At 40.3% G+C, this 18,433-nt stretch overlaps 1 long non-coding RNA gene across 1 annotated transcript; it reads left to right on the forward strand.

The window, feature by feature from the left end:
- The first annotated feature begins 8,534 nt into the window (after positions 1-8,534).
- LOC128081235 (uncharacterized) lies at positions 8,535-18,135 on the forward strand. Its single transcript, XR_008207045.1, has 4 exons — positions 8,535-9,484; positions 9,607-9,779; positions 16,637-16,839; positions 17,933-18,135. It is a non-coding gene; the product is annotated as an uncharacterized LOC128081235 (long non-coding RNA).
- Positions 18,136-18,433: the final 298 nt, after the last annotated feature.

Consider the following 18,433-nt stretch of genomic DNA (forward strand, 5'->3'; position numbering starts at 1 on the left):
GAGTAGGTGCACACCAGGTCAGGCCCTTGGTGAAAGACAGTCAGGGTAAGGATTCAAGGGATGATAACATCTGAAAGACCAATCTGCTGCACTTTGGCTGAAGGAAGTCATTGTAAATAGGATGGAAACAGAAAAATGCAGGGAGTAAATGCAAAGGATGGCTAAGAAGTAAATGAACCTAAGGAACAGGACTTTCAGGATCACATTTTAGATGCTATCTGCTCATGCTTACTAGTTGACCATTCTGTCTGTTGACCTATCTATCTGTCTATCTATATCTAAAGGAGTTTGAATCTGTCATAGACTGTTAACCACAGATTGACCTTTGAGCATTAGTACTAGTTTTTGAGAAAACTGCAGAATTCACTCTTTTGCAGAACTCTAGTTCATTGAAATCCTTCTTAAACCCCTTTTTGAAGACTTTCCTCATTCTCAAGTCTTAAAGTCCTCAAGCTCAGGGGCCTGCTATTTGCAGCCTGTCTGTGCTTTCTGTCTGGATGACACCTCAAGCCATAAAGTATGTTTAAACAAGTTCCCTGACCCGCATCATATTTATAGACATATTTGTGGGATTCTCTGCTTCTGTCACCAAAACTGCATTCCCACTGGCATTTATGAGCTGTGCATAAAAGAGGCGGTACTCTTGTCAACCCAGATCAGTGCAAATTCAAGATAGCTGCCTAACTCTTCTTGGCGTGCTTCATTTTCTCATAGTTCATCCCAGTTCAATAAACAAGTGCAGTGTAGTGGGGTTGAGCAGCTGGCTTTTGTGGAGGGTATTGGGCTAAATATTTGCTAACAGAGTAATTATAGTCACCTTTTTTATTCATGGAAAATCTTCCCCTTGCCCCATGTTTGATGCTCTAAATGTGTTCTTAAAGTGACTTTCTAAAGTGTCTGTTACAACTTCAGATACACCCAGCAGTTTGTGCATTAAATTGTCTCTGTGAGGTTCCATTTAACATCAACGTTTTTTGAGCAGTGCTGCATATCCTTAGCTGTTAGCTGATTGATTGACAAGCTCCATCTGACGAGCACAGGACAAATGCAGAGTTTATGAGCATTTCTTGCTATCTGCTTAGTCTGTCTTTATAGAGCATGTGTGGTATGTGCACTCTGTCTACAGTCATTCTACTTTTAGTTACGGTTTTCTGCTCTAAGTTAGTAGTTTCTGTGTTCTGAAACACTAATTTTCACTCTGTGTCTCTCCTTCACCTTTTCTGAATGCTCTTTCCAGGATTTATAATTCTCCTGCAGTTTGTGCAGCCGCACAGTTTAGAGATTAATGAATTGCATTACATTTGAGTTTTACCTATCGCACTGGAATTACATTACAAACCAGCAGGATGTATTTGCTGCTTCTCTGCAAGCATCTTGCAAGCAATCATAATCCTGCTGTGAAAGCATCTAGGGTGATTGGAGAGAAAGTTTTTGTGAAGAACCAGGTCCCTTAACATAAGGTTTGTGCTATTTGTGCTCCACCCCAGATTGCAGTCACTGGTGAGGAGGAGGGGTTAATCAAATAATTTTCCAAGTATATTCACATCAAAGTCTCATACAGGGATTTATTTCCCCAGGAAGCCTTTTTTTTTTTTTTCTTCAGTGAAGCAGGCTGCAATGGATTTGCCAAACCACTCATCCAATGCTAACAGGAATGAGCGTGGAATTAAATCAAAGAAACAGATGTGGCTGGATAAAGCAGGTTTCCTTTTATGTGCCAAAAAATAGAAGCATGTTCATCTGTTTTGTAATTTGCCAATGGTGTTTTACTTGGCTCAGTGGAAGACAGCAATTGGACAAGCACTGTTTGTAGGCATTTGCAGTCTTTGCCACTTCTTGAGGGGAAGGCTTTATTCCTGACAGCCCAATCACCTGTTTGAAGACCCAAGACCCAGACTTTGTCCACCATTAACACATCTGAAGGTCAACACTGTCCTTTGCATCTTCCCTGGATTATGGAAGGCAGCTTCCAGACTCTCCAGAAAATGTTAATCTTGGTAGCCGCACAGTGTGAAAGTGCCGATGTACCACAGGCAAGATTTAAAAGGGCAAAGGCCCCAACCATACCTGTTTCTGCTGTTTCTTTTCCTGAAAACACAGTGCAGCTGGGATTTTTAAAATAACAGTAATAAAAAGTTGGGATTGTTAAAATTGGATGCACAACAAGGGAAACCCATCTGATCTGTATTTTTGTACGATGGCTGTCACACTAATATGTACAGTTTCCATTTTGTGGGGGCTTAATTCAGAATTGGTAGGGCTGGCTTCTCTGTATAGAACCACAAAACATCCCTGCTGAATTCCTTTAAACCCTCCAAAACAAAGATACAGTAAATCATCTTTTTCCTTTGAGTATAAATCCAGATGTTTTCTGCCACACTGATTTCTGAAAGGCTTGATTTCCACGTACAAAAAAAAAAAGAATAATGGATCAATTTTCTTGATACAAGTGTTGAATCAGTTGATAGGTCTTTTGAAGGTTTAGTTGATGGGTTTTTCAAGTGAGTTCTGATCAATTTCCTACAGATTATAAGGAAAAGAATGAGAGAAATCTCCAGCTGTCATTGGTCAGCAGCTAAGAACTAATTTGATTTTCCTCGTCAGAAACTATAAGAAAACCTCCAAACATTCATTTTGATACCATGGTTTATTCATGGAGCTATAACGTTCTTATCTTTACATATTTTTTTTTATAATCTGAAACCTTTTATTTCCACACCATTAAAAAAATGAAACTCATCAGAACAATGGTTCTGTTCAGAACAAAGTGGTTGTTTTCAAGGTCTGCATGCAAACTTTGAATTGTTAAATATACTTACAGTTTTCCAGTCCAGCAGGCATGGGAGTGTCCTCCTTGTCTGCCTGTTAAATTTAGTCAAATACTCTGAAAGGGGAGCAGATTGTTCACCACTGGCAGGTAAAATCAGGAAATAAAAATATTGACTCAAGACCTTTGCAGGACAATTAAACAGCTAATGAATGAAAGGACTGGAGTTCCTGAAACCACAGTAGACGGGAAAGGACAGAGTGCCTCAGTTTGGCACTCCTCTGAGTCTCGCTTCTGATACCAACATGCTTTGGCTGTGGATTTAATAGCAGTATGAAGGCAAAGCGTCATGAGTAACAGGCAAAGGCTTCCTGAAGCATTTCTCATCCAAAACAGACATTTTATTCCCTATTTTTATTCTTCCAGACAGGATGTTAACATTGCATTACCTTTCCTTTTGACAATTTGTAGTAGAGAAGCTGAACACCGAGTGATCCAAGCAGAGCCATTCCTCTCGCAGTTTGGTCCACCTGCACGGCTGCTTCACTGACTGCCAACCAACACTTCCATGGCAAATGTGAGAAGAGGTCTGGATACAGAGGGCAGGATTAGTATCTCCCAGGGGCCTCCTGGGAAGCAATAGCCCCTCACTCCCGTTGTTTTTTCAAATGAGCCAGAATAATCAAGTTGTGAGCTGCAGAATCACAGTTGCTTTTCTGAGCTGTTTTGCCCATGTGTGGCACAAGCTGTGCCCAGGTATGCCAGCCAGCAGGAGAGAACTGCAGTGCCGGCCAAGCGACTGCAGGTGAGCACAGGGAAGTGTCTGCTACCCCACCTCTGAGAGCATTACCCGGCTTTCATGCAGTCTGGCCCCCACAAAGCACTTACTAAGTCCACTTGTCATGTTTTGGTCTCGGTTACTCAGGATATTCTGGTGGATACGTTAAGCTTCAAAATTCCAAAGTCCCACAAACAACAATATACAACTATAGCGTGACTCAGGATTTCATTGAACTCTTTTTGACACACAAGTGAAAGATTCAAATGTTGCAGGCTATAGTCAGAGCTGTATAGAATTAGTAGGAAAAGGGAACTTCAAGGCAGCTAAAGTCATCTACGAAGACTGTGTTTCTCCTTTTCCTGCGGCTACCCGATGTAAGAACATAAGCTTTGGGACTCCAAGGTTGTGCACTGTGCCAATTTCTTAATCCCATCTATCTCCATCATAGAAAATCCGTATTTTGGGAGGACTGGAGAAGATATAATCAGATGGGGATCATCTAGTGTCCACACTGCAATAACTCTATCTATACAGGGGTGGTACCATATGCATGAAGAAGAGCAAACAAAGATCAGCAAACAGACTTATTTAAGAAAGCTGAGTGCTGGGGAGCAGGGGAAGTGATCCAGTTAATCCCATGAGTGGAACTGCCAGAGCTTACCTTGTTCAAAGAGGGCTAACAGGGGATACGTCAGTCCGGTGTAAATATAATAGGAGGATAAACATCAGGAAGGGAAAAGAGCTAGTTAAGCTAAGGGACAATATTGGCTAAGAAGGAAATGGTTATAAACTGGTCATGAATAAATTGAAATTATAAGCTAGAAACACTCTCACTGTAGGCATTAACTATTTCTTACAGAACAGAACCCAAGAAAAGTAATATATGACACGACAGCCTGCAGTAGCAGAAGGTGGGATTGGTACGCAAGATTGATGTATTCTTAAGTGATGAGGAGCAATCATTGGAAAAAGCCTATTATTTCAGATGGATCTCTATCTTTGTTTCTGTCTTGCCCACAAATGTTCATTGTGAATGTTAATGCTGTGCTTACAGGGTTCTTTCTCTGACTAAAACCCTAGATCATTTCTGCTGCCATCACCCCACACTGTGGGGCTGCTCTAGAAGTTGGCCTAATCAGTTTGACAAAGATGTACCAGAAAGGCTGAATCCACAGGGATGACAGGGTTTATTCCTGGCAGAAAGTAAATGTTCAGTGTTTTTTGCGTCCAGGGATTGGGAGAGAGAATATTTTTGACTTGATCGTGCTTGCAGCAATTTGGTTATGTACGTTTGCCCAGAATTAGGCTAACAGCCTTTTCATGAGAGGCATGATAATTTATAGCCTGATGGAAGATTAAGAAAAATGTGACGTAACTCACTGGGTTTTGTTGGTCTCTGTGCAGCAAGGGAATCTGAGTGGTCCTATGAGGTTTGCTAGTCCTGCTCAAGGGACGCAGCAAGGCTCGCAGAAGGGATTCCTTCTCATTTCTGTTGCTTGAACCTTCATTTCAAAATTGGAATGCCTTTAGCTAAGTGTCTCCTACTGAGTCAATAACATTTTACTCTCATATATGTAGATTGCTCCAAAAGTAATACCTCCTATTTATGTCCATGGAAACAACAACAGATCCAAAGAGATAAATAACACTGTCTGGTAGAGCAAATTGTCATCAGCAAAATACTGTTTTTCTATATAGTCATCACCATTATCTCTGCATTTTTGCCAGTGTTGAACAAGAGCCTAGATTCCACACTCATAAAAATCTGCACCAGCAGAGGTGATTCACTGTTGCCTCTGCTGACACACACTACCCACTGCCTCACTGTGTTCACATCCACTATTTGGTCTCCCTAAATGTTCAGCAAGTGTCAGTGAATGTCAATGGCTGCCATTTTTTCTGAATGGAGGAATTCAATGGCACACCTTTAATCCACACACACTTCCATGACAGACGCCAGTTTGTCAGATTGCCTCTCTGCTGCTGTCTGTCACATGGCAACAACATGTAATGGAATACTGGCAGGAAGGTTCAGCCTCTACTACCATACCACTGACATCCAACTCTGATGTTGTGGCCAACATAATAAAGTAGGAGGCATTACTTTTGGAGTAGCCTTCATATTTATTTGATGGAGGATTTATTTGACAGGAGGATCCTATGGATAAGTCCACATTGGCCTTGTTCAGAAGAGATATTTATAACAAATGTTAGCTTTAAAAAAGGCAGCTTCCAGGGGATTTCTGTGTTATAAACACAGTAAATGGTTAAGGTGTATTGAGAATCTACTCCTTACCAGCAGAATAAGCATGTTTACATAAGAAAAGAGCTTGGTAAGGGCGGCTGAGAACAACTACAGTCTTTCTTAGAAACAGGACATCTCACATGGTTGTTCTAAGCCCCATTTTCTTTTGCTGTAATTGCAGGGGGTTGCCCATTCTGGCCTCTTTATTTTGTCCTGATATCAATCCTCACATTTTGCATCTCAAGAAATACGTCTGGAAGCACAATCTCTGTTTAAATTTATAAATTACCCTTGTTAATGAAAAAGCGCCAGCTGCAAATTATTTTTTTCTTTTTTAATTAATCAGCGGGACAAGGAGAGAGAAGAGGCTCAAAGGAAGAGACCAGTGCTTGTTTGCACTCGCATCTGACATCTTCTTCTGATGTTTTTAGATGTTATATAAAAAAATACAGAAATTGGACATCTGGACTTTGTATTACTTTTTTCTTGCTTTGAGTTTTATTAGACAGTTACAAAATTTATATTGTTCAAAATCACTTCATTGATGATCCATGTGGAAATGTGATTTTGAGATGCTATCCACTTTCTGCTGAAAAGGAAAATAATTGATTTTGTTTTGGTTTAGATTATGCTTTTTCTGAGATCACTGAAGAGAAATAAAAATATTATATTTTATCCATAATGACAAGAAATATATTTTTGAGGTAGTGAATGAATAGCTTAATCACTGAAACCAAAGAAAAGACAAAGATGCATTTAGAAAAATGCTTCAACTTACTCTAGTATTGAGTCTTGACAGCTGCTTCACATTTTTCTTCTAGAGAAAGAGAGCCTTCATGCATCATTCATAGCTAGAATGAATCTATTCAATATGCTGCTTCTTCGCATATTACCTTCATTCTTTATCAGAGGCAAAGATGACTCAACTCATTCATATATCTCAGGAAAACCACAGAACTGTTCTTTTGTATTGTAAATAAAAGAAGAAAATAACATTCAATGCCAAAGAAATAATGTTTGCGATGGTAAGCAGGACTACTGAGCTGGGTGAGAGTGCTCCAAAAAAAGTTGTCTTCTCTCATCTCATGAACATGGTGTTTCTGGAACATTTTCTTTGAAACAGAAATTTCCTTTCAGCTTAGGTGCGTGTATGTGATATATTTAATTATATAGAATCACTTACAGAACAGAGTGGACCTCTTGCTGTTTTCTATAACCTAATTTTTTTGAGGTTGTTTTTTTTTTTTTTTTTTTCCATTATTTGTCCCTGAGAGTTTGTCAGTGCATGAGAATGAACTTTGAAAGTGGTACCTGTGAGAACCAATGGAATGATGTCACAGAAAAGAAATTATGTTATAAAATACTGAAAAATCTAGCTTGGTGAGCCAACAAGAGATAGTCCATAGGCATCTCTAAGTGTCTGACTGAGCAGAACTGGGTTTAGGCAATGAGAGTCTCAGTGCATTCACCAGTGGACCGTGCTCCCTTACGGTGCCAGAGGAGAGAAGTGGGCACAACACCCAAGTCATCCATCTCTGATAGGCAGTACAGCTTTAGCTTCTGTCATGCATGCTTTTTTGCTTTCTGTTTTTCATTTTCATCTTTCAGTTGTGTTGGAGTAACATCAGGTTTTGGCTAGTACTCCTAAATCATTAAGTTTAGGACAGGAAGTCCTAGCTAGTGTTTACTCAAATAAAACCATCACTAAGGTTAAAAAAAAAAAAAAAAAAAAAGGACTAAAAAAATATGGGCTTCAGAATTAGCTTAGTGAAAAAGCATCTGCATCCATTGCAATTTGAACAACTTGCTCTCAGTAATGTGTTGCCTTCAGCTTTGCCCGAGCTCTTGGGACTCCTGGTGTAACATTTCTTCCCTGGTCTTATATCTCCATAATCAGTCAAGACTGTGACGTTTGCCTCTTGCTTATAAACAGTTACTGAATTATATCACTTTGTCACATTGCATTACAAGGAAAATGTGATTTCTTTTTGGAGAACTTCTGCAGCAGAGATTAGTTTGGTCCCCTGCAAGCTGTCTTAACAGATAACAGTGAAGTCTTTTCTACTCAGTGCAATTGTATGTAACAAAAAAAAAAAAAAAAAGAGAAGAAGAGAAGAGAAGAGAAGAGAAGAGAAGAGAAGAGAAGAGAAGAGAAGAGAAGAGAAGAGAAGAGAAGAGAAGAGAAGAGAAGAGAAGAGAAGAGAAGAGAAGAGAAGAGAAGAGAAGAGAAGAGGAGGGGAGGGGAGGGGAGGGGAGGGGAGGGGAGGGGAGGGGAGGGGAGGAAGGGGAGGAGAGGGGAGGAAGGGGATGTGAGGGGAAGGAAGGGGAGGAGAGGAGAGGAGAGGAGAGGAGAGGAGAGGAGAGGAGAGGAGAGGAGAGGAGAGGAGAGGAGAGGAGAGGAGAGGAGAGGAGAGGAGAGGAGAGGAGAGGAGAGGAGAGGAGAGGAGAGGAGAGGAGAGGAGAGGAGAAAAAGTCAAGCAACTTATTGTGAGAATGGCTGGTTCTAAACCTTAACTTGTGAGGAAAAAATGTCCAACCCTAAACAAAAACATGGCCTAGAGTATGAAATGCTAAACACTACAATAGAAATGTTTTGCTTTTCTTTGTCTTTTCCTTCAGTAAGAGCTCTGCAATTCAGAAGTCTGATTTGCCATTGGTCACATTTCAGAATGCTATTCATCTATGAGAGAGATCTCATTATTCTTTAATGGAGGAACATTTTCCATTGAAATGGACACTTATTGACTTTTACTGTTTGTTTTTGTTCAGCTTTAATGCAGCAGCCCTGTACAGCTCAGTTCACCTGATAATGATAGAATAATTGAGACAGGGAAAAGGAAATTGGAAATAAAAAGTTTCTGAAATCTGGGTGTAAGTGCAACAAATACTTTTCTGACAAGTAGATGAAAAACAGTATCTGCTGATGCTGTACATTGATCTATGTCCACAGAGCTACTCCAGTGGCTCACTTTACCTTAACTAGAGAACAGTTGCTTGCTAAAGCAAACTGAATTTTGAATTTTGATATCTGCCAAAGTTATCTCATCTAAAGGTTCCAGTGAACCCTCAAGCCATACAACCTGTCAAATAGCAGCAAAATCTTGAGATAGTCCTACATGCACTGAAAGATAGGGGCTTCTAAATGTCTTTTTCCTACATGAGCAGGAATTTGAATCTATTGTTAAAATTCCTAGCAAGCTATGGGCTATGCACAGTGCTGCTACATCAATTTAAACAACATTAAAGAACTGCTTTGCACAATAAATAATACAGTGATTAATAGCAATTAATGTAAAACGAGCTATTAGGCTATGATATTTTTTATTTATATGGAACAAACTGAAACTAGCAAGCAAAGCACTGCTGACTGCAGTATATCTCAGAACATATGGTAAAACTGCAGCGTAGGTTAAACGGAAGGAGAATTTTCAGGAGGACAAGTTGCTTTTTAACTGCTGGAGGGAGCTAAAGAAACAACTGCAGAGGCTGCTTTTTAGGTAGATGAGCAGTGTAGGAAAAATATAGAAAAAAAGATGATGTAGGTTGTTTGCATATCGCTCTGAAATAAAACCTTGTTATTATGGCTTGCTTTATTTCACTTGTAGCTGAAAGTAGATTATGGCTTCCTGTAGATGGCAGAATTTCAGCGTAGAGTCTGATGGCAAGGTGAATGAAAACAGCATTTTGCAGGGTGAGTAATTCTTCCTGTTTTAAGGTGAAATAAATGATCCTCTGAAGATATCTATCTTTCCTCCTAATTATTGACAAAACCTTTTGATGTCATTTTTTTCTTATCCGTTTACGTAACTCCAGGCACAACCAAATTCTGGTAAAAATTCAGGCTCTGAAAGAGTGCAAAAATGCTTCTACATGACTGAGATGATGATAAGGCTGCCTGTAATCTGACCAAATTCACTTGAAGCTATGAGGTTTCACAGTAGCACCAGTAGCACAGTCCATTCAGGAGGAGCAGGAAACCCATAACTGTAAGTACATTGTTTCTGAGCCCCGTACACACCACATCTGCTGTGTCTTGAGCCATCTGGCAGGGACCTTAGGCAGCTTGGGCTGCAGTAGGCAGCCTGTAGGGCTTGCTGAGGTGCGTGCCTCTACCACGGCTCAATGCAGCCAGAAAAATCCATCCAGGTCCTCAAAAGAGGTTGAAGTAGGAACCTTGTTGTTTTTTTTTTTTCCATTAAAGTTTAATCTCTGGTTTCTAAGCGTACTCTCTGACACTCCTAATGTATGCTGTGTGCTGCATCTTTGATAGGAGATAGGAACATGCTTCTCTTTTTCCAATGTAGAAACAATATATTTTAAATTAAAATTACTGTTATAATTCATCTTCCTGTTTCATGCTAGTAGCTCTTGACAGGCCGACACGTGGGTTCCTTCAGTGATTCTTTTGACACTTAACTGTTGAAATGTGTTGAATAAATAATATTTTACACTAAAATGAAGTTCTGTTGGATTAAAGTGTTCAGGCAGATTAAATTGTTAGATCATAGTCAGATTAAAATGTTAGATCATAGCTTGGTCAAAAGCAAATGGACCAACAAAACCCATCTGTCTTCTCATGTCTGTTCCTGGGAGCATAGCTTCTGACATATTCCATTTTAAATGAAGTGGGATCAAATAAAGTGGCAGTATGCAGTGGGCACAGTAGGCCAGATTCTGAACTTTCAGGATGTGTTACTCAGGGCAGCACAAGTAAGAATGAGTTTGACTGTTTGGTTAAAAATCAGAACAGCACAAAAGAACAAAAAATATCTATTTATGACAGTAATCAGTGAAATGTAGAAAAAGCAAGGCATGCAGTGGTCCTTCCATTTCTAACTTAATTTGGACGTTTCTGCATTGTGGCTAACAATAAGATGCTATATCTTTAAATACTTTAATACATGATAGACAGAGTAGAATCAAATCGGTCCCATTAAATATGTCATTTTATAACATCATGAGCTGATTTTAAATATTATTTCAATTTAGGTAGCTGACCACAGATTTGAGGCAAAAAATTCCCACTCTCCAGATATACCTAATTTGAGGCAGAATTATGCGCTTGCTGGAAGTCATGTAAGAATTGCAGTGTATCAGCCACTTCAAGTCATGAATTCTTTATTCAGCGGACTTAACTGAAAGTGATTCTGTCTGTAATGGTCTGAGCAGGACTTGCCCATAGATTAGTCAACACAACCAGAAGACAAGGCTGAAGACTTTATTTAGCTTCTTTAGCTGTTGATCTTATAATTAAGAATGAAAAGATAGAGAGAAAAGTATGCTCACCTGCAAATCTCTTTCTCCCAGATCACAAAGGCATGCAACTTCAAATCACACATGGCATCAGTGCATTCTTAAGCTAAAGTTCTCTATTACAGGATGGTTTCAGTTTTGTACAGCCAGGTTATGGACTTAATGGAGTTTTATTTGAACTATTAAAAATTATAGTACTTTTTGGAGACAGGAGAATACAGTTGTGTTATATTTCCATTGATGGAGTGACAAAGCCAGCGGCAAATGTTGCCTTATATCTCTTGATTTTTTTGCCAACAGTCTTGCACTGTAGCTGATGATTTCTTAACGGTGAGATTTTACACTCACTTCGCAGCAGCTTAACACAGGTATAAATGTGAAGTCCTTTGCTAGACAGGGAAAATCAGCACCTTAACCTGTCCTACAAAACCATCATTTATTTTACACAAAAAATTACAAGTACATCTGCCCTGATACCTCATTAAATGCTCATTTTGACAGGATCAAGAAATAATTTGACAGCTTTATATTTGCTTAAAACAGCTACAGCAGAACATAAAAGCAGTCTAGAGTTTTTCGAAGCTTTTATAAGAAGGAATATTCAAAAACCTCAGGAAAACTGTCAGAACGAGAAAGATTGTTTGAATTTTGCATGATTCTTTTTTTTTTTTTTTTTTTTTTTTTTTTTGCAGGGGTGAAAAGATTCTAAAATTGATAAATATTGAAAATTGCTAACATTTTAAATATTATAACATTGAAGTTTATAAACTACTGCAGAGGAGCTACATTGACTCTCAGATTATAAGGAAAAACATCTCAATTTCAACAGTCATTGTATTCATATAGGAGGGTTCTAAAAGCTCTGAAAAGTAAAGCCTCCTATTTTATTATATAGGTCACAATGTCAGTGATGGATGTTGGTGATATGGCAGTAGAGGGTGAACCTTCCCACCAATATCCTATTACATTTTGTTGCCATGTGACAGATTGCAACACAGGGACAGTCTGACAAAATGGTGTCTGACATGGAAGCAAATGTATGTCACTGAATTCTTCCATTCAGAAAAAAGATGGCACCCATTGAGAGTGGTTTTGGAGACTAAACAGTGGATGTGAGTGCAAAGAGGCAGTGGGTGATGTGTTTCAGCTGTAGTGACAGTGGGTCACCTCTGCTGGTGCAGGTTTTTTATGAATAAGGCATGCAGGCTCTTGTTCATTGCTGGTGAAAACACATAGCTAATGGTGTTGACTATGCTGGAAAATAGTGCTATGTAGCTAAGAATTTGTTCTATGAAATCGTGCTATTGTGCCCTTTGTATCTCTTGCAGTTTAAATGGGAATAAATAGGATGCATTACTTTCAGAGCACCCTGTGTATAATACAGTATATATCAATATAAATAAATATAGTTACATACATATATATGTGTTCTATTAAGTACTCCGCACTTATAATACCTATGATTTGCATGCAAAAAAGAATGCAGAACTTCAATACAGAATCACAGAACCATAGGGTTTGTAAGGAACCCTTGGAGGTCATTGAGTCCACCCACCTGCTAAAGCAGGTTCCGGCAGTAGCTTACACAGGAAGAAAACCAGATGGGATTTGAATAACTCCAGAGGTGACTCCACAATCTCTCTGGACAGCCTGTTCCAGTGCTCTGTCCTCCTCCAAATAAAACAGTTTTTCTTCATACTTGGATGGAACTTCCCAAGTTCTGGTTTCTGCCCATTGCACCTTATCCTGCTGCTGAGCACCACTGAAAAGTGCCTGGCCCCATCCACTTGACTCCCATCTTTTACATATCTGTAAGCATTGATGAGATCTCCTCTCACTCTTCTCCAGACTGAAATAGTCCCAGGTCTCTCATCATTTCTTTTCTCATAAGGGGGAATGTCCCAGGCTCCTCATCATCTTTGTAGACCTTTGCTGGACTCTTTCTGGAAGTTCCCTGTCTTTCTTGAACTGTGGAGCCCAGAACAGGATGCAGTACTTGAGATGTGGCCTCATGAGGGCACAGTAGAGGGGGAAGATAACTTCCCTCTACTTTCTGGCCATGGTCTTTGTAATGCATCTTATGATACCATTGGCCTTCTTGGCCAAAGGGGCGCACTGCTGGCTCATGGCCAACTTGTTTTCCATCAGGACACCCAGGTCCTTTTCTGCAGACCTCCTTTCCATCAGTTCAGCCGCCAGCCTGTACTAAAGCATGCAGTTATTCCTCTCCAGGTATAGGACTATGCACTTGCCCATGTACCTCATCAGGTTATTCTTTGTCCAGTTCTCCAACCTGTCCAATTCTCTGAATGGCAGCACAGCCTTCTGGTGTGTCAGCCACTCTTCCCAGCTTTGTATCATAAGCAAACGCTGATGGTGTACTCTATCCCTTTGTCCAGGTCACTGAAGGGGATGTTGAATAACACTTGATACAGTACTGACCCCTGGGGAGAACCACTACATACAGACCTCCAACTAGTCTGCGTACTGCTGATTGCAGTTCTGCCATTCGGCCAGGCCTCAATCCACATCACTGTCCACTCATTTATCCCACACTTCCTATGCTTACCTACAAGGATGGTATTGGAGACAATGTCAAAAGCTTCACTGAAGTAAAAAAAGACAACATCCAGTGCTCTCCCCTCAATGACCCAGACAGTCATGGCATTATAGAAGGCTACCAGATTGGTCAAGCATGATTTCTCTTTGGTGAATCCAAGTTGGCTATTCCTGATAAACATTTCTTTCACTTGCTTGGATATGACATCCAGAATAAGCTGTTCCATGAGCTTCCCAGGGATGGAAGTGAGGCTGACTGGCCTGTAATTTCCTGGATCTTCCTTCTTCCTCTATCCGAAGACTGAAGTGACATTGGCTATCCTCCAGTCTCCTGTTCTCCATGATCTTTCAAAGACAATAGGGAGTGGTTAAGCAATCTCTTCTACCAGCTACATCAATGTATGTGGATGCGTCTCATAAGGACCCATGGATTTGTTTGTGTTGAATTTGCCTAGAGAATCTCTAGCCAGATTCTCCTTGACCAGGGGGAAGTTTTCCTTTCCCCAGACTCTCTCTTTTACCTCTACGTAAGAGGATAGTGTTAGTAGTAAAGACTGAAGAAAATAAGGCATTCAGTAACTGCCTTCTCAGTGCCTTCCATTACCAGGGCACCCACCTCATTAGTGGCTAGTTCACATTTTAATTCTGCTGTTGACATACTTAAAGAAGCCTTTCTTGTTGTCCTTGACCTCCGTCACCACATTTAATCTCAAGAAGGCCTTAGCCTTCCTTTTTGCATCCCTGTGTGCTTTTTTTCTATTTCTTAAATTTTCCAAAATTACTTACAAGTGGCTAGGTCCTTTTTTCACATTCCATAAACTTCTTCTGAGTCATTCCATGAACTCCTTGCTCATTCATATGTTTCCTGCTATTTTTGTTTGATTTCTTACTCTTAAGGAAGCACTGATCTTTAGCTGGGATGAAGTGATGCTTGGATGTTAACCAACTCTCTTGCACCCCTTTAACTTCCAATGGTCTAACCCATGGGATGCTCCAAGTAGGTCCTTGAAGAGGTCAAAACTGGCTCTTTTGAAGCCCAGGGCTGCAATACTACTTACTGCCTGATTCTTTCACACAAGATCCTGAACTCCACTATCTCATGATTGCTGTATCCAAGGCTGCCCCCAGCCTTTACATCTGCAGCTGATCTTTCTTTGTTTGTAAGAACAAGGTTCAGCAGTACACCTCTCCTCATTGGCTTCTCCACCACCTGTGTCAGGAAGTTATAATCAACAATAATACCAGTTTTACATCCATTTTGAGCTATGAAAACAGCCAAGATTCATGTTTCTAACTGGTTGAATTCACAGATTAAAATCTAACATTTTTCCAAGAACTAGAACTGCAAAGGCCATTTAGGATATGAGATGAAAACAGATGTACTACTTCTTATTATCTCCACTGAAAATGATAAAATACCTGTATTGAGAACTTTGACTGACAATTTTTTCAATAATACGTGAGGCAGAATAACATACCAACTGCTCTTTCCTAACCGTATTGGATTTGCATTTTTAACAGTGATAAAAATTGCTTTTATCTGTAACAGTAAGATGTACTGTGTGAATGAAAAGATGAATTCAAAACAGAATTTTTCCTCTAGTGCATATGTGTACAGATAGGGACAAAATCAGAGGCTGCAATACACTTACACTGGTGTGACTCATGGATAAGTCAGATTGGAAATGGCACCAGAAAATCAACATGTTGAGGCACAGAGGTAATAAATTACGGATCACAAAGTGACAACATAGCTCAGACAACTCCAGAGAAACGAGGAAGAGCCACATATTTGTAAGTAGATAAGTTAAATATATGAAATATATTAGGATATTTGTATCTGTGATTAGGTAAATTAGTGTTGAAACTTCTGATAGAACAGAGCTGGAAGTTCTCCATTAACATACCACGGGATATTGTGAGAGTTTCAAAAATTGATGTGAAGCAGCTAAGACAGCTCACCTCATGGGTGGTAATTAAAGCTTCTGTATTCAGTCACAGTCAAGTGCATGTCCATAACTGGAGACTCCTGTAAAGGGCTTACTTTAACCACAAATGATATTCTGACCAATACTGTGAGCCCTTCTAAACGAGATGCATCTTAGCAGAACTAAAGTAAGGTGAGACAGATGTCAAAGAGTGAAGATCACAGCTGCAGCACTGGTGGCAGAAGGATATCAGCCGTCCTGCGACTCTCTGCTCTGAAACACCCTTGGGATGCCCTTTCAGTAGTATTTCTGCTCCTTTCCCAGGTAAGCAGCTGCAAGGCAATCTGTCCAGAATTGCCTCCAGCATCTTAAAATCATAAAATAATAGAATCACCAAGGTTGGAAAAGACCTCTAAGTCTAATCCAGTCATATCATCCACGTATCACCAATATTTCCCTAAGACTAAACAGTGTCCCTCAGTACAACATCTAAACATTTCTTGAACACCTCCAGGTGTTCCACAGTGACTCCACTACCTCCTTGGGCAGCATTCCAGCATCTGACCATTCTCTTGGAGAAGTATTTCCTAGCATCCAATCTGAATCTTTCTTGGTGCAACTTGTTCCCTCTAGCCCTATTGCGACTTACATGGGAAAATAAGCCAACTCCCACTTCACCATGACCTCTCTTCAGGTAGCTGTAGAGACCAATAAAGTCTCCCCTGAGCCTCCCCCTCTCCAGACTCAACAGTCCCAGTTCCATCAGCTGCTCCTCATAAGACTTATGTTCCAGACTCCTCCAGTTTTGTTGCCTTTCTTTGAACATGCTCCATTTTCTGCCAAATGGTCTGCTGCAGCCACGTGGCTGGCCAGCAGGTGCTAAGAAGTTTATCGTTCCTCAACAATACGTCTAGATGCTGAGCTAGCAAACATATAAGGGATGATGATATTTGGAGAAAGCAATATTCTTTGGAGTTTCTTGACTGTATCCAAGGTTGCATTTGATGTGAAGTCACCTGAGCTAACCTCACTGGTGATAGACTTTATTCTGAGAAGATAGCTCAGATTACATCTCTTACCAGTAAATGTCTTAAAAATTTCAGGAGATGGCATTGAAGTGGCACCCTTAGAAGTCTGATAACCCTACAGGAGCTCATGAGAGGAGGAAAATCCTGCTGGTCTGGATAGCAGCTGGAGGGGGAAGGAAACTGGCTTGAGTATGGCATGACAACAATGTTGTGTAACATCTGTACAGCTCATAGTGGGGAGGTTGACAGCTCCATGCCTTTCTGTGGCCTCCTGCAAGGTAAAAGTAGCTCTGCAGGACTTACTGCATGACTTACTGCTATTGCATGCCTTCTGTTTCCCAGTCAGGAATGCACATCTGGCTGGAGTGCATGCTGCAGATGTTTGCTTACATTTCTCATCCTGAGTGCACCCATACCCAAGGCACCATAGAAAAATGACCCCAGGAAGGGTGAAAGTCCTGAGGATGCATGCTATGATCCTTACATCCAGAGGCAAATTCAGGACTGTCACTTAATTCCCTGTACTTTCCCCATGTTCCATGCCTGCTGGGCAGTAACCCTTGAAGGCAGAGAGAAACCATCTGGGCTGTGTGTGAGCATTGGCTGGCACAACGTGGTGAAGCTGGATGCAGGGTGAATAGAAAAACTACATAAAGGAGCCATTTTTTTTTTTCTTTCTGTTGATGTGCAGCATCACAGAATCACAGAATTGTAGGGGTTGGAATGGACCTCCAGAGATCATCGAGTCCAACCCCCCTGCCAAAGCAGGTTCCCTACACCAGGTCGCACAGGTAGGCATCCAGGCGAGACTTGAATATCTCCAGAGAAGGAGACTCCACAACCCCCCTGGGCAGCCTGCAGCATGTTTCTTGGTTATCAGAAGCTATTCTGACAGTGGAGACATGCCATTTGACCTATTCAATGGTGATATGCTGGGCAGTATATTTGAATGCAGTTGTATAAAGATGCGTCTCAGGACTTTATCTTCCTAGTAGTGCTTACAGGACTTTTTTCAGGGAGCAGGATGGTAAGTATGAGCTGGTTTCTATATGCTTGGCTGAATGATCATGTGTTGTACTTTGTGTTGTCACATTCAGGCCTGAAGAATGGTTACTCTTTTCTCCCCTAGAATTAGAGGCGGGTTAAGAAAAAGACGGTTCACAGCCCACATGCCTTCTGCTTTACTAATGTACTGCTGAGAGTGTGTTCTCTTCACACAGCAGCCTGGTGTGGTGCCTTAGTGCCAGTGGTCCTGCTGGGGTTGTGCTTTGAAGAGAGGAAACAAAATGTAGTGAAGTCTACAGTTTCACTAAATGTGGTAAACTATGAAAAAAGTCCTTTTAAATTTTTTTTTTTTTTTTTAAATTCTAGCTTCCCTGAAGACAGAAGTTTGTGGCTTACTGCAGACCATAACATAGAACTGAACTAACCTTGCTTGGAAGCAAGAGATCAGTGCTCAGCAATGAGATGGACTGAACAAAAGTGATAGTACAGGCATACATGTCATGTGCTGTTCTGGTTTCCACCTTTCAAAAAAGATATAGAAGTATTAGACAGGACACAGGATATGGACCCTGAGTCATTGTGAATTCCAAAAATATGCTCAAATATTAAAACTTTGAAGAAGCTGTTTATTCTAAAATGTCTTGATAGACAATGTGACCACAGTTTAGAAACATTTACACAAGGAGGTCTTTCTGAAAATAAAAGATTATTGAAATCCATAGCAGAAGGCCTGAGACTGAAGGTAGACTTGGAATGGAAGGTGATTAAATGCTGAAAAAATCGTACATTGAATCATGGTCAATCCTCTACCTGTAAATCAAAATATCTTTCTTGAACTAAGTAGAGAAATATCAATATATTTTTTTT

This window comes from Tympanuchus pallidicinctus, unplaced genomic scaffold (assembly GCF_026119805.1).
Source record: "Tympanuchus pallidicinctus isolate F22 unplaced genomic scaffold, pur_lepc_1.0 scaffold1, whole genome shotgun sequence".
NCBI classification, from domain to species: Eukaryota; Metazoa; Chordata; class Aves; order Galliformes; family Phasianidae; genus Tympanuchus; species Tympanuchus pallidicinctus.